This window comes from Pholis gunnellus (genome assembly GCF_910591455.1).
Source record: "Pholis gunnellus genome assembly, chromosome: 22".
In the NCBI taxonomy this organism is placed as follows: Eukaryota; Metazoa; Chordata; class Actinopteri; order Perciformes; family Pholidae; genus Pholis; species Pholis gunnellus.
Genome location: NC_136549.1, coordinates 3669813 through 3684674, shown reverse-complemented (window position 1 = coordinate 3684674; position 14862 = coordinate 3669813). Strand labels below are relative to the sequence as shown.

Below are 14862 nucleotides of genomic sequence, written 5' to 3'. Positions count from 1 at the left end.
TCATCATTCAGCCATTCACACACTGATGATAGGAGCTACCATGCAAGGTGCCACCTGCCCATCAGGACTATCTACTCATTCACACACCGAAAGCACAGCTTGCGGCAGCAATTTGTGGTCAAGTGTCTTGCCAAAGGACACATCGACACTAGAGGAGCCGGGGATCGAACCGCCGATCCTCTAATTGAAGGACGACCCTGTTGAGCCACAGCTACAGTCTTTTACTAGGCAATAAACCGTTTCTCATTCAGATTCAGAAAAACTACCGCTTTTGTCCACAGGGGTAAATACATCAGCTTTATTAACAGGAACAAGGGAGATGGTATACAGATCTCTGGCGTGACGCACCCTTCTGTGCTCATTTCTGCACTGTTGGTCCGCTCCAAGCAGGAGCATTTTGTTGGCGTGGAGCCCAAGAAGTGGAGGCGGCCGGAGGCTTGGGTGCTCCATCTCAGAGATACTCTCACCTGCTCACCATCTTTTTATTTTGTGAAAATATTCCAGCATCTCCCTGTCACGCAGCCGATGCTGTCATCATCATCATCATCCTCGTCGTCGTCATCTGCAAACAAGGCCGGTGTCTTGGCAGGCATCACCAGAGGCAGCGGCGGTACGTCAGCGGCTGGGGCAGAGACCTCGGCGGCTTCTATCGAGAGCTCAAACATCGCAGCATCACAATGAGGTGTCAGAAAAAAACATGGCTCTCTGCATGGTCCCTGCCGAGGCACTCGATGCATGTGTCGTGAAGATCCGACGGGCGACTGGACATTGGCCGTCAGTGAGCAAATTACCATTCGGCCTGTGTGAATCTATTGAACTCACTATTTATTATGTAAAGATATAGTGTAGTAATGTCTACCTGAGCAGAGAATGAAGTCTGTCGCTCCCTCTGTGTGTTGTTATCAGCCCCACTAGCTAGCTCATGTGCGCCGCTCAGCACTGCGCTCACGCGGCTCCAACTCATCCATCGCCATGTCGAGAGCCATGTGGAGGCCATCGATATGTCCTGAATTTCATATTAAGCACCTTTAGAAATGCGACGAGACCGCAACACATCTTCACCAAGTGGTTTGCAAAGAACAAAGAGGACTCAACACTGACTTTTAAAAACGCTTGAAGAAAGAATAACAACAACGATAAGATACTTTTAAACCTTTGTAGGAACTTTCTTCTCAAACATATGCACTACTTTACTGACGATGTAATTGTCATATGTTTTCATTAAGTCATCAAAATCTCACTAACCAAAGTTGGCAACCTTGTATTAGACATTCAAATGAAAGCAATGAAATCGTCTTTTCGACTACAAATGTTTTTTGGATTCATGGGGAAATTTGAAGAAATAAGTACCACTAGTATTCTTGATCTCCTCTGTCAGACAACATCAGGCTATGCTAAGAAACATCAGCACACACACACACACACACACACAGATGGATTTGTCCATGTCTGTTTGTAGAGCCTCTCCCCTGCATACTCTGCTTAAGAGGAACCGTTTGATCACGGCACATATCCCGCTGGTTTCTCTGTTCCCTGGAGATACACTGGAGCTTTGTGGTTTGGAACAAATGTTAACAACAAATATAAAGACCAGGCCAAACAACCTTTGTTCAATTCAAACATTAATGATCATGACCCTCCTTCCTTTTCCTCTGTTATGTTATGTAGTCTCGGAACATGGAGTGGACAAATGTACAATACAATGCAATCCAATCCCTGTCCAACAACACAATGTACCACAATATCAAAAATAGCACAGCTGAACCTCTGAGTGTCTCTAGACTAAATAGAACATCACAAGCTTTGTACATTTGATTGCAGTGCAGGGCCAAGCAGGTAGTTTGGATTTATTTGGTGAAATTGTAAGATCTGTGCCTCTGAGACTTCTGCCATCAAGCCTATACAATGGGGGTGAATGGATTTTTGTTTGTGAAGCTCACAGCATGACATGATCATTGAAAGCTAGAACCCATTTGTATTTATACAAAGGCCTCTTCTTTTCATGCTGGATGCCAAAAACAATCAATTTAAGAACAGACTTCAGACCCTCAGAGCTGCAGACTTGGGAATTAAGTCAGATCCTCCGAGGTGACCTAATCACAGCCGGTGCTTCAGGTGTTCGCGGCGCCTGGTCCTGTTAACCTTAACTATAGGCACGCGCATTCAGAGCTTTTCAGACATGACCACCACAAAAAGTTGACGGATAGAAGCACTATTAACAGATCTGAGGATTTTACAAAGAAGGCCAATTTAGAAACACAGGGTCTTAAAAATCTAATTTGAGTAAATATAAATAATGAATAACCAATTACATCTGTAATCAGTGAGTAATCCAGTGAAACATTTAGTTTATTCAATGAATCACAGTTGGAGATGAACACATGTTATTAAGGTTTACTGACATTTCAGTGGCAGACTGAGCTGATTACTGCATTTGTACTCTGAAGCCATCAGGAAAAACTCATTTTGGAAACCAGTTTAATAATGATCCGGCACTCACAGCCCAATCCAAGGGTTGTGAACATACAAGTCTGTAGAGCTTACAATGACAGATCAAATTCATGATTCATTCTTTAGGCTGTCATGGTCGCATGCCATGTGAGGGACCAAGAACAAGAGAAAATCTTGAAACATCACTCAGGACAGACCATGTGGGTTTTTCATGTCCATAGTACAGAATGTACATTCAATTGTAAATGACTCAGGTAAACAGATCTTATTGCTGGGTTGGATGGGACAAAAGCAAGTGACTTTCACACAATGCATTCCATGTATAGTGAGTCCATCTGTTATCCAGCCTCTAACTGTGCTGTTATATTAAAAAATGCCAATTTTTAAAGAGAGGGAAATGAGTTGCCCCTCAGCTGGTACCGTGTTTAATACCTGCCAGCCCCCATTCAAAACGCTAACATGCATGTTAGATGTAATAATCCCACGCAGAGCACCATGGGACAGTGTTCAGGGTTAGCCATGTTAACTGGCTGTAGCTGTTGGACTGCGGTGCAGCTCTCTGTTACCCTTCTGTCCAAATTCAAAATGATCTCATTTGTTTATCCACCGTGTGGCCTGCTTACTCTCGGGCTCAGGTGTGTAGGTGCCTTACAGGCCTCACTTCACACATTTGCATTCAAACTGCACTGCTTTTAATCACATTCATCACCACTCATTGCTATTAAAATGTCTGTCTTTATCAGTTAAATCCAGCAGACAACACTGAACCACCTGGGAGTCTACTTAATGTGTCCATTTGTCTCCTTAAACATAACATGAGGACGTTAATTTCCCTTGGTACTGAGCAGTCTCACTGCTCGCTGAGCATCTACGAGACACGATCACACAGACGACTGCAACATTTCAGACCGGGCAAACAACTGACTCAAGGCAAATGAGTGATTTCATATTTGTAGTAGAGGTAGGGACACATAATCTCCATTCTTATCCTGTATGATTCAGAATCATACAGGATAACATACACAAAGTCCTGCACTTGTACGGCTTTTTAGATCACAACTGTGTAGCAGAGAGGCAAGGCAGAACTAACCGTTAACGTTCACGGTTTTAAATAAAAAAGTGACATACACACATTTCTGTCTTTTCTTGTTCGGTCCGACAAAAAAATGGTATTCTTGATTTAATGGATATAAACAGGGGGACTATTTTCAGGCTCCAATGAAATGCAAAATGAGTTTTGGCTTCTGAATTTAATCATTAAACCAAGAATCTGAATCAAAAGATTCCCACCACAAATGTTTTGTTTGAGTAGAAATTAAATGGAGCAGAAAGCAATTCTCAAATATGAAATAATGAATAATGTCATCCTCACATAGGTGTCCATTCAGTAAATGTTCCATAATGGCTTATTAAGACGTGATGGGAGCGAGAGGACAGAGGCACATTGCTTGTACCATATTTGGCAGAAGTGAGCAGTGGCACTGCTGGTGAACAGCTGGGAGATAAAAAGTAATGACATCCAGTAGGGCTGTAGAGGGTTCTACTTATTAGCAGAGGAGCCTTCTGCATGCTGCCTGCTGAATCTTCAGCCTCCTGTTTTTCAGCTGCATCATTGTACAGGCTACACCCTTTCACAAGCCCAATCTCGTGCCATGATCCTGACCTAACTGTAAAGGACAGAAGGCTGATGGAAAAGGAGGACAGAGCAGCGAGGCATGTGGCCTGTTTCTGCTGAGTGACGAACACTAGTGAAGTCAACTTCCTCTACCGAAGTCCAGTGTGAGCAACACTGAGCGCTCGGCAACCACAGAGTGTTAGCTATTTTATAATTTGTCATAATTACACTACATGTATTCTAATTATTTATTATATGTTCGGCGTATTCTTTGACGTGCCAGAGCCTTCTAGCTGGCCTAGCCAAGTACGTCAGTGGGCTAGCGTGACTTTTGTGAAACTAGCTAGCAGAACTTAGAAGTAGTAGTAAGAGTTAAAGTTGAAAGATATGTAAGAAGTTATGACATTGACATGACATTTTTAGCGTTTAGCTTGATGTAGCTTTAGTTTTTTAACACTCAATGGCTGAAGGAGAACAAACAGATTTCTGGAGAAGGACATTTCAAGAAAAGCTGGACATCAGCCCTGACCCAGCCAGGAAAAGGATTTGTGCGCCACTTTCAGTCCAGCAACTACGAACGATATTCCTGGCTGACAGCGTCGGAGAAGCATTGCACATTTTATGGCTGGGAATGTACAGTATTTTATTTGCGACTGAGCATCTTGGTGTATGGAGCTACTCTGGATTTGCTAACCTGAGTTGGCTAACCAAGGCAGCAACAAGACACCATCGCACGACAGGACACTTACAAGCTATGGTGCTTTTAAACAACCTGAGTGGATCTAACACTCAACGAACATGTTCGCAGGAGGACCTCTTACTGGAACTGAACCGCACCGATGTTCTGTACAACCGCGTCATTAAACTCTTCATTAACAAAGAAAGGAGGATGGACTTTGTCTTTAAGTGAACAGCAGCTTTGGTAAGTGAAGTGTCTTTGTGTTTTTACATCTGCAGTATCGTTACTACTGTGTTCATTTGTCTACGGTGTCGTTTTTATGATATGGTTAATATTGTTCCCTCTGATGTGAATAATATTTGAATGGCTCGTGCTCTTTAGTGTGCGGATGAATGTTTTAACGCTGTAGTGTTGCTGGATTAATTTGTCATGCTTTGTTGTCATATAAATATATGTGACTGGTTCTTGTGAGTTTGTTGTCACTGTGTTGATTACATTGATTTTTGACTATATGCATTGTCCGTTAATGACGAAGCATCCCGTCATGCGCGTATTCATGTTCTGCACTCTGCAGTTAGTGTATTTGTAGGTGTTGCGCTTCATTTTTACACGAAACAAATAACCTGTAGGGGTTAGGGTCGGACATTTGATTCTCTGTTTGGACTTTTGTTTTCTTTTACAAAGCATGAATTATGGTCTGGAGAAATGGGGATTGTGTGGCGATTGCTTTAGCCCTGTTTGAATCAGTAGGGAGTAGCTACCTAAACGCTGCGGGAAGAGTTTGTAATGTGTGTGCTGCTGTTGGTTTTCCTGCTAAGCTAGTTTAGCGTAGCGCGCCTCCCAGAACACACGTGCCTCACCAGAGTACAATGTTGTTTTTCTGTGGTGGGCGTGTCAGGCAGCACATTGTCTGTTACGTTGGGTGGGTTGCCATGTTGGGTGCAGTGGCTCCACCGAAAGAACATTATATTTCTCACAATTTAAGCTTCTGCATTTTCCAAATGCACTAGGATTATTGAAACCTATTGTTTGGTTAATAATGCGTACCGACCTGTGAGACGCTTACCGAATGGTTCAATACCAATACGTGTATTGTTACACTCCTAATAACCTGTAGCTGTGGCGTCATAATGAGGTTATTAGGTGGCTCAACTGTAGTAGGACACCACTGAAGGCCCAGGTATAAAACACACGGCCCGCAACTGCTGAGAGGTATCATCTGCTGAAGCTCAGTAAGAAAGACATACTACACAAAGAGGAAGAAAGACCAACATCAAAAAATACAGACATTTCAGATTGCTGAAGCCACATAATAGATTCTACTGAACTTCAGAGATACATCAATACATCTATCCTTCTATACCAAGGGTCACTAATAGAGTCCAGAACCAGACGCTGTTATATCCGGACCTTATATCCGGCCCTGGACCTAAAAACGGCACATCTTATCCAGCCTTTACGGCACTCGTTCAGCGGTCTAGGGAACACATCGACCAATTACATGCATCGGAAATCACATCACATGATGCTGCTCAGCCAATCAAATATGTGTATTCTGATAAGCTTCCCGACTCAAGTGAGATTTACCCACACGGGGGAGACGCGGAGAGACCGAATAGTCAGAGAATAATACATGAGTCAGAGAAGTTATTTCACATGACGTTCTCCAAAAAGACAAAAGGGGTCAGAGAGACCAGTCTTTAACCAAGAATGGACAGACTCTTATAGGTTAATTCTTCACACGGAGAGTTTAAAACCAGTACGTCTCATATGTTCAGAGACTGTGGCAATTAAAAGTGGTAATGTGAAGCGCCAATAAAGAGACAAAGCACAAATCTTTTGGGCAAATGTACCCACTCACATCTGAAATGAAGACACAAAAAATAAACAATCTAAGAGTCCAATATGATCAGAATCCTAACAAATGAATTCATGCCCAACAATGATGTTAACAGAGAGAATAGAGCTGAAACAAGTGGTTTAATAACCACAGATAAAGTCCATGCACACAAATTTCCCTTATTATAATTGAATTCCCCTGTTCTATACTATCCCTTTAAGAGTGTGGAGAGCACAAATGAGCATACAGTATATGACTTGCAACCTTGCATCTGGAATTATTCTCATAATTGTAATATTTGTATTTTGCAGTGGGAAGATGAGCCAGATATTGCTGATAGTGCTGTGACTCTCCTCCCTGTGGTCATGACAACGCTAGTGGAGCGGCCCACTTCAGCCCCGACAGCATTTCTGTTGAGGATGAATCTGTTGTGAGTCATTTCCCCTGCCTGGCTGTTTTTAGCCTTGATCTATAGACTATCCAAAGAAAGTCATTCACACATGCGCCTTTATTCAGAAGATACTGATGCGTCTTCATGAAAGCCAACCACCAAAACCGTGCTTACTGAATCTGACAAATGAATGAGAGAGTGAACAAAGCTAGAAGTTTGAATGCACATCGCATCAACAGTCCATCCACATATATGCTTCTGTCAAGCTCAGTAACACGGTTTGTGTGCCAGTTAAAGTAACTACAGTATATTCAGTTATATAGTTTACAAGTGTTAGATGTAGTTGACTGTAACAGTTACTAATTAAGTTATTTTTTGACAAAGTTACACTGAAAAAGTTTGAAGGAATGTGAAAACTGTTTCGTCATCAAATGTGTGTTACAATGAATGCCAGTGGTTACCCAGCGTCCATAGATCCACTTAAAGCACCTAAGAACGGTTTATCCATGCGTTTCCTACAAGGTAACAGAGATGTACTGCTGTGGATGGGGCAGCAGCATTTTACACACCTAAAGAAAGGCTCACCTAAAACAAAGGAAATCTATATCTGTCAAAGTGTACAGTAAAATATGTTTAGCTGCTGCCCCGTTCACAGCAGTACGTTGCTTTGCTCGTGCCCGGTTCTCCTAACTTCTGGAGGTAACACACCGATATGTAGAAGTACCTCATACAACCTCACTTCTAAATATCACCACTATGCCTTTTAAGACAAAGAACTCTCATTGAGAAATCTGAACGAGGTCATGTTTGGCATTATGCCTAAAAAATGCTTTCCATGAGAAATTCACTTTCACAGTGACATTTTATGTTGTTTCCCTAAAATGTAGATACAAACTGTATCTTTAGTTTTGCTCCGATTATGAGTCTTAATGTGTTTGAAAGGGCCTGCTGTTGTATTACTTAATTAACAAAAAATGGATTGTGACAATGGAGTTGTATTCATATTTGTGAGCATTACTAACTGAAAAAGTGACATCTTGTTCATTTTGAGTTGATGAGGTGTAATTCTGTGGAGTCGGTTCCTGGTAAAGCTTGGCACAAACTCCTCTTTTGAGTAGACTTCCCCGAGGCTTTAAGTTGTGCACAAGTGAATTCAGTGAGCTAAGAAATTGGTCAGTGCAAGTTAATATAATTAGAATAAATATCATTCTTAACTTAATGTTAAAAATATTACCATTACTCAAATATTCAGTTTCCACACTCATTTTGAGTACTGTGAACCTGTTGGGTTTTATCGTGTGGGTGTATTCCTGCCACCCAACACGATATTGATCGGTTTAAAGAAATACAAAAAAGCCAGAGCGTTTATTCCGCTGTACCACAAGGACAATGTGAAGCCACAGCGCTGTGGTCTGGCTATTAGAGAATACATACATACTTTAGTAAGTTGCAAATGTTGGAAGCAGAATTTGATACAAGAAAAGATTAGAAAGTAGGGCTGTGCAAAGGTATAGATACAGCTTACTATCGCAAACGTTTTTTAAATTATAGTGTATCAATATGTCTGCAACTACTATCGATACATAAAAAAATCAGAGCGTTGGTTTTCTTCACCTACTCTTCTTGGCAATGCAGGACATGGGCGTAAAGTGGGGGGGCCAAGGGCCCTACAGACCCAACATCACCTGCCTCATCGAACTCAAAAAACACAATTTCTGTTGACAATCCATTTCATGACATGTTAAGAAATGATCAATGTGTATTCATGTGTACCTTGTATATCAAGGTATTATATACCTAAATGACCAGTGCAACCCAGCCCTTGTGATTAGGGATGGGTATCGTTTGGTTTTTTTCCAATACCGGTGCTAAAACGATACCGGTGCCTAAAAAAAAAAAGCACAAAACGACGATTTACGACATTAAAGAAAGGCTTTTTTTTATTGCCAAGGCCAATTTTTTTCTTCAAATTGAACAATATATTAACTGTTTAAAGTAAACTATAAATATAAATAAATACAAAACACTTGGCTTCAAACTACAGCTTCAAACTTTTTTACTTCAAACTATAAACAATATATTAACTGTTAACAGTTTACAATATACTTAAATAAATAGAAATAAATAGAAAACACACACAAAAACACTCTGTACACACACACTACAGCTTCAAACTTCAGCAAATCTTTTGCAGAAATATGAGCATATTTGCTTTCTCTGGCAAAATACGACACCTCTCCTGACTAATTGCATGTCCAGCACACTGCCCACTGCCCGCTGATGTGCTGGGCATGGGCTCAGGTTCACGCAGGCAGTCGAACACGCTGCATGCCTCTGCTTTCAAGAGGATGTTAAGCGTTGCCAGATGTTTCATGAGATTTGATGTGTTCCCCCCTTTACACGCAGTTGTTTTGTTGCATTTGCTGCACGTTGTGTTGTTTGAATCTTTTTGTGCGAAATACAGCCACACTTTTGACCGTTTACCTTTCGGCATTTTCTCTGTTAAAAGGTTGATGGCTAACTAGCTACTGTAGCTATACAAACGGTAGCTATCGTTACCTGCTGCCAGGACGGAGTCATCAGAGGAGTGTAAATCTGCGTTGCGTTTCGGTCCGGTAGGCACCGGTCGTATAGGAACCGGTGCCATATTGCACCGGTTTTCGGTACCCAACCCAGCCCTTGTGATGATACCACATCAAATAAATCAAGGTATTGTACTTCCTTTCTTATGCTGACCCACGTCTGATGTTTGACCTGTTCACTAGAACAAAGGGAACGTACCAAAACCTCAGCTCTAGGTTTATTAATTGAATGCCACCTGTAGGCCTCATGTTGAAAACACAACACAAGACGAGAAATTTACAGGACAAGTCCAAATTCCTGGGACCACAGAAATACCTAGATGAGCATTACCAGGGTCTCAGCAGGCCTCGAGAGGTCAGAAAGGGTGTCAAGCAACTCTTCCTATGAAAGCAAGAAATCTGAGTGAATGGTTGTAGTGTGTCATTTAAATTGTTGGAAGCCAAAAGTGTTTATACCTGTTCCCAAACGGCACACTTTAAGGCGGGGCAAAAAGCCCGCTGTCACAGAGAGCCCACAATGGGAATAACGATGCACAGTTTCAGACACTCAGTCAGTAGTTGTGTGAACAACGAAGAGTACACCCTGCCTGCGTCTCTCTCAGCTCTGAAGTGGGAGTGCTTATTGTTTGTGTCACGTTGTCAGTCCAAAACTCAAAGATATTCAGTTTAGTACCACATATGAAATGAATCAGTGACTGAAGAAGAGGGAACCAGGGAACGTTTGACCCTTTGTCCTGAAAATTCAATGGATTATCAACACAGTTGCTGATTCATTTTCTGTTGGGTGATTTTGCCTCTTGCTTGGAAACATGATAATTATACAATTTTTTTCTGACCTTTGAGTAAATGCAGCACAATTACTATTGTATTTATCCATTCTCTGTTGATTGATGAGTTTGCATAAATAAACATGCGGTGTGTATAACGTTGCAAAGTGAAGACTAGCTCTAGTTGGAGTTTGGTGTGTGGATATGGACAAAATGCATTGATTCCTCCATGCTAATCCAGTGTTCTTGTAAATAGCATCAGTGCGAATCAACATGTATGAATCTGTCTGAAACTGAAGTTATGCCTAAATGCAATGCTTTCCCTCCATCCATGCATTATCTTTAACCGCTTATCGTGTTCAGCTGATCCCAGCTGATGTTGGGTGATGGCAACGTTCACCTGGACAGGTTGCCAGACTATCACAGGGCTGACACCTAGAGACAGACAACCATTCACAATCACATTCACAGTAATCAATCAACCTCTTTGGACTGTGGGAGGAAACCAGAGAACCCTGACACGGGGAGAACACACTCCACACAGAAGGGCCGTGCAAGCACGGGAATAGAACCCTGGTCCCTCTTGCTGTGAGGCTGCAGTGTTCAGCCTCAATGTGTAAAATCATTCTAACATAAGTCAGGATGCCGATCAGTACAGCTAGATGATCAGAGTGCCTGGTTGTATTCTGTGTTTGCCACTGTTTAAATGAAATGACTCTGTAATGCTGTGTTCACATCAAACGCGATGAACGCGGCGCGAATCGCGTTAATCGCGTCATTCGTCATTGTGTTCATTCCCGTGAATCGCGTTGGACGCGCCGGAGAGGGGGCGCGGCTTATCGCCCTGAAAGCCGCTCAACTGTCCGCCATCAACCGTGGAAAAAATAACCTCTATTTCTGCCTAGTACGTGTTGTGGAAGTCCAAGATATCACGGGAAACTTAACGCCGTCATGTCTCAGTTCATAACATAGTCTGGAGGAGCTCCGTGGATTTCATCGAGCTCACTGTGTCTAGCAAGCCACACGTCGGCTGTTTACTACAGCTTTATGAACACAAAATAAACTGATTTGGCTGTGATTTAACGGCAATAAACCGACAAAAAGGGACTCCGAAATAACTACGTTATGATGCCGATTTGTACTTGTTTTCTCAATGGAGCTCGGATCGATCGGTGCTAGGCTATGCTAACATTGTAGCAGCTCCATCAACACTCACAATAACGTCACATAGACGTAAATACGGCAGCGTCTATTCATTGTTTGCACCATATGGTGTATACACATAGTTTGGTCTCTATTGATATGAGGTATCGTAGAGCTCTGGGTGAACACAGATGGCTACAGTAATCGTTTCCTGATTAAACAACGGCAGGACGTCAGTGATGACAGGAGAAACATCTCAACGCTGATAGGCTATCGCGCCACTGCGGCACGCGATTTTTTCGCAGAAGTTGAAAAATGTCAACCCGCGTGTTTGGGGCGCCACGCCATCGCAAATTCGCGTCACTCCAGTCTCATCGCGTCTGTGCATAGACTTTGTATGAAATCTCGTTGCGCGAATAATTCGCACCGCGTTTGGTGTGAACACGGCATAGGGTGCAATAAATGCAGTGAGGGACATGCTATCACACAGTCCAACATAACTCCAGGAAAGGGCTTGTTTAGCAACTTTTCTCTACTGGATCAGCACACAGTGTGAAGGACAACAAACACAGTCTGACATTTGTTGTATTATTTCTTCCAATTTTAGTCCAAAGACTAAAAAAAGCCAGTGCCTACATCGAAGATATCCAACATGTGACTCTTGGATCTCGCCTGGCTGTCTGTAGAGGTGTCAAATGTTCTATCAGCTCCATCACTCATACGGTGGTTTGGGAGTGTGGCCATATCTACAGTGGAGGCATTAACTTCCACAATATCTCCAGTAACTACATGGTGATGAGTGCACCACCTGAATGTGGCTGTTTAATGCCACCACAGATCCCCTGAGTCAGCCTCCACGCTCATTAAGGAAGACGGACAGACACAATACTGACGCACGATGTCTCCAGGGACACATGGAGACATCGACTGTCTTCTTATTGACTCATAGGTGGAGGAGTCTGTATCTAAATGCTGAATTCTCTGAAGCGAGGTGAAGTTGCTCAACATGCATCCAACGCATGCATGTTATAGAGACCTTTTCCAATCAAGATAACATCATGTACCAGGTCAGAGCTTGCTCTCTTTGACGCGTTGCTTGAAATGTGTTGTGACTCTGGTGTACAAACTGAGAATGAAGTCGAAGGCCTTCAAAGTGGAACCAATGCTGTTTCTTAGTTCCTAAAAACATTTGAGTTATCCCATCTGACAGCAGCAATAGATGGTTTTAATTGTAGTTCAAAGAATACATGTTTGGTGTCAGCGATAGTGCTGCAGTTAAATGTTTCATTGTACCTCAATACAGAGGAGAACATCAACGCACACACTGATCAGTGATTCTCTGCTCGTCTCTTTTATCATCATGTAAACTGAGGCTCTTTGGATTTAAAATGGTCAGATCAAACAATCTCAAGACATCACCTTGAGCTCGAGGACATAGTGGTGGGATTGTCACTATTTCCTGTCATAGACCAAAATGATTAATCAATGAATTGACAAAATATCATCAATAACAACAGTAACCATCGGTAACAGCCCTACTCTGGGACCTTGCGGTTTATATCTGTCATTTTCTGTGACATTTTTAGGCTAAAGGCTTAATTGAATAATTCATGACTGATGAATCATCATTAGTTGCTGCCCTTTGATGAAGTTTGTAATGCTCAAATGTGTCTTTCTGCCTCAGTTGTAAGACCAGTCCACTCCGGGTCAGGAACCACTGGATCTTAGATCGACCCAACCAGGACGGACACATTGCAACTGCCCAGTGAAAATCATACTTCATCTTGAAATGTTGTGATTTCCATTCAATGTTCCTTTCTGGTCTGAGAAATGTTTCTTCCTCACTGCCTTACATGAAGTATTTTACAACCCATTGGACAGTATGAATACATAGACCGTCACAAAGCTGAAACAGGGCTCCTCTTCGCTCATAGGATGTGGACGTTCAGATACAGGCGTTTCAGTGGGACAGCAGTGAAATACAAAACCAGTAAACTCTAAAGAAACGCAATGGTCATCAAGTCATCTTCATACTGGAGTAGTCCAGGCAAAAATAATGTGTGGTCAAAAGGAAAACATAAAGAAGCCATAACATACAATCACTATTGACAGGAACAATATGAATGCGTTGATATAAATGTAGTTTAATGTAGCTTACTGCTTAGGGTGTATACATATATCTTAACTTAAAATTAAAGCGGGGTTAGCTTAACATTCCCGCTGTTCACTGCGTTTCTGTGCGCAACTGTTGCCTTCAGTCTCGCTCCGTGACGTACGGCTGTTGATGCGCCCGCGAGCTCAGGAACAGCACGCGCAAGGACCAGACAGGGACACCAATTAGCATACGTATAAAAGACAAAGGAGGACGAGTTCTGCGCAGTCTTTCCAGATTTCTAGAAGACAACGAGTCGCACAGCTTCTAAACTCGAACTCGGGTTGTGAACCCATGTGCCCCCCCCCCCCCCCTACATTTGGGGTTTGGGGGGATTAAAGGACCGCTTTGCCCGGGTTGAGCCTGACGCTACTGCTGTATCGCTGCCTGAACTCTCGACTTAAAGAAACAAATAGAGGCTTTCAATGCAATTCAAACACAAGGAGTCTTAAAGGTTATAGTAACAAGTGAAAATCACACATTTCGAGCTAAAATGTCGCGGTTTAAAGAATGGGGGTCTGCTGGTCAGATTCCACTCACCTGATGCAGAGGCTTTAAACTGCTGCTGTTAGAATGCCTTCATTAAATACTGCCCTGGTAATAAAGACTAACAGAGACCGCCGTCTATAGGTCAGTCATATCAGTTCTGCTGGCGCTGAATGAGACGGTGGTCCGCCGCTGACTTGTTCCATGGAGTTGGATCTTTATCGGGATGTTGATCCTCAGCTGTTAGCCTCGTCCGTCCGCAGCAACATCTGAGTCCTTATCTTTCCTTCAACAATCTCAGACAGATTGGTGGTGTCTGCTTCGCCACACAGCAGCTTCGCTCTCCTCGCAATCCCGTTAATAGCAGCGGGTCTGGATTACTGTAACCTGCGGCAGGCAGCGACGCACTGTCGGGGAGGAGAGACGGAACGCGGCGGCCTCGACAGCAGGAGCACGGACACCCGGTCGGAGCTCTGCTGAAGCTCAGTTAGCCCAAATTGCTTCTTGGTGTCTCGTCAAATATATATCCCTTCCACGGAGGTAGTCCAGTATCGTCCTGCTTGTGTCTGAGTTTTCGGCCTCAACACAGCAGCTTTCTTCCTGACAAGCATCCGTCGTCCAATCACAGCGCTGCATTCAGAGAGGGGACGGAGAACAACAAGGACTGGATCATCGCGGACTGGAGTCTGGACTTGACCAGGACTGGTGCAAATAGAAATACACACGTGGACAAAATATTTGGTACCCTTCCGTTAA

General features: G+C 42.9%; 1 protein-coding gene across 1 annotated transcript in view; it reads right to left on the bottom strand.

The window, feature by feature from the left end:
* large1 (LARGE xylosyl- and glucuronyltransferase 1) overlaps window positions 1–14671 on the bottom strand; it is a 93253-nt gene extending 78582 nt beyond the window's left edge. The window contains exon 1 of the mRNA XM_079184202.1: window positions 14161–14671. The gene's annotated coding sequence lies outside the window, so the exon portion shown is untranslated. The remainder of the gene's footprint in view (window positions 1–14160) is intronic.
* Window positions 14672–14862: the final 191 nt, after the last annotated feature.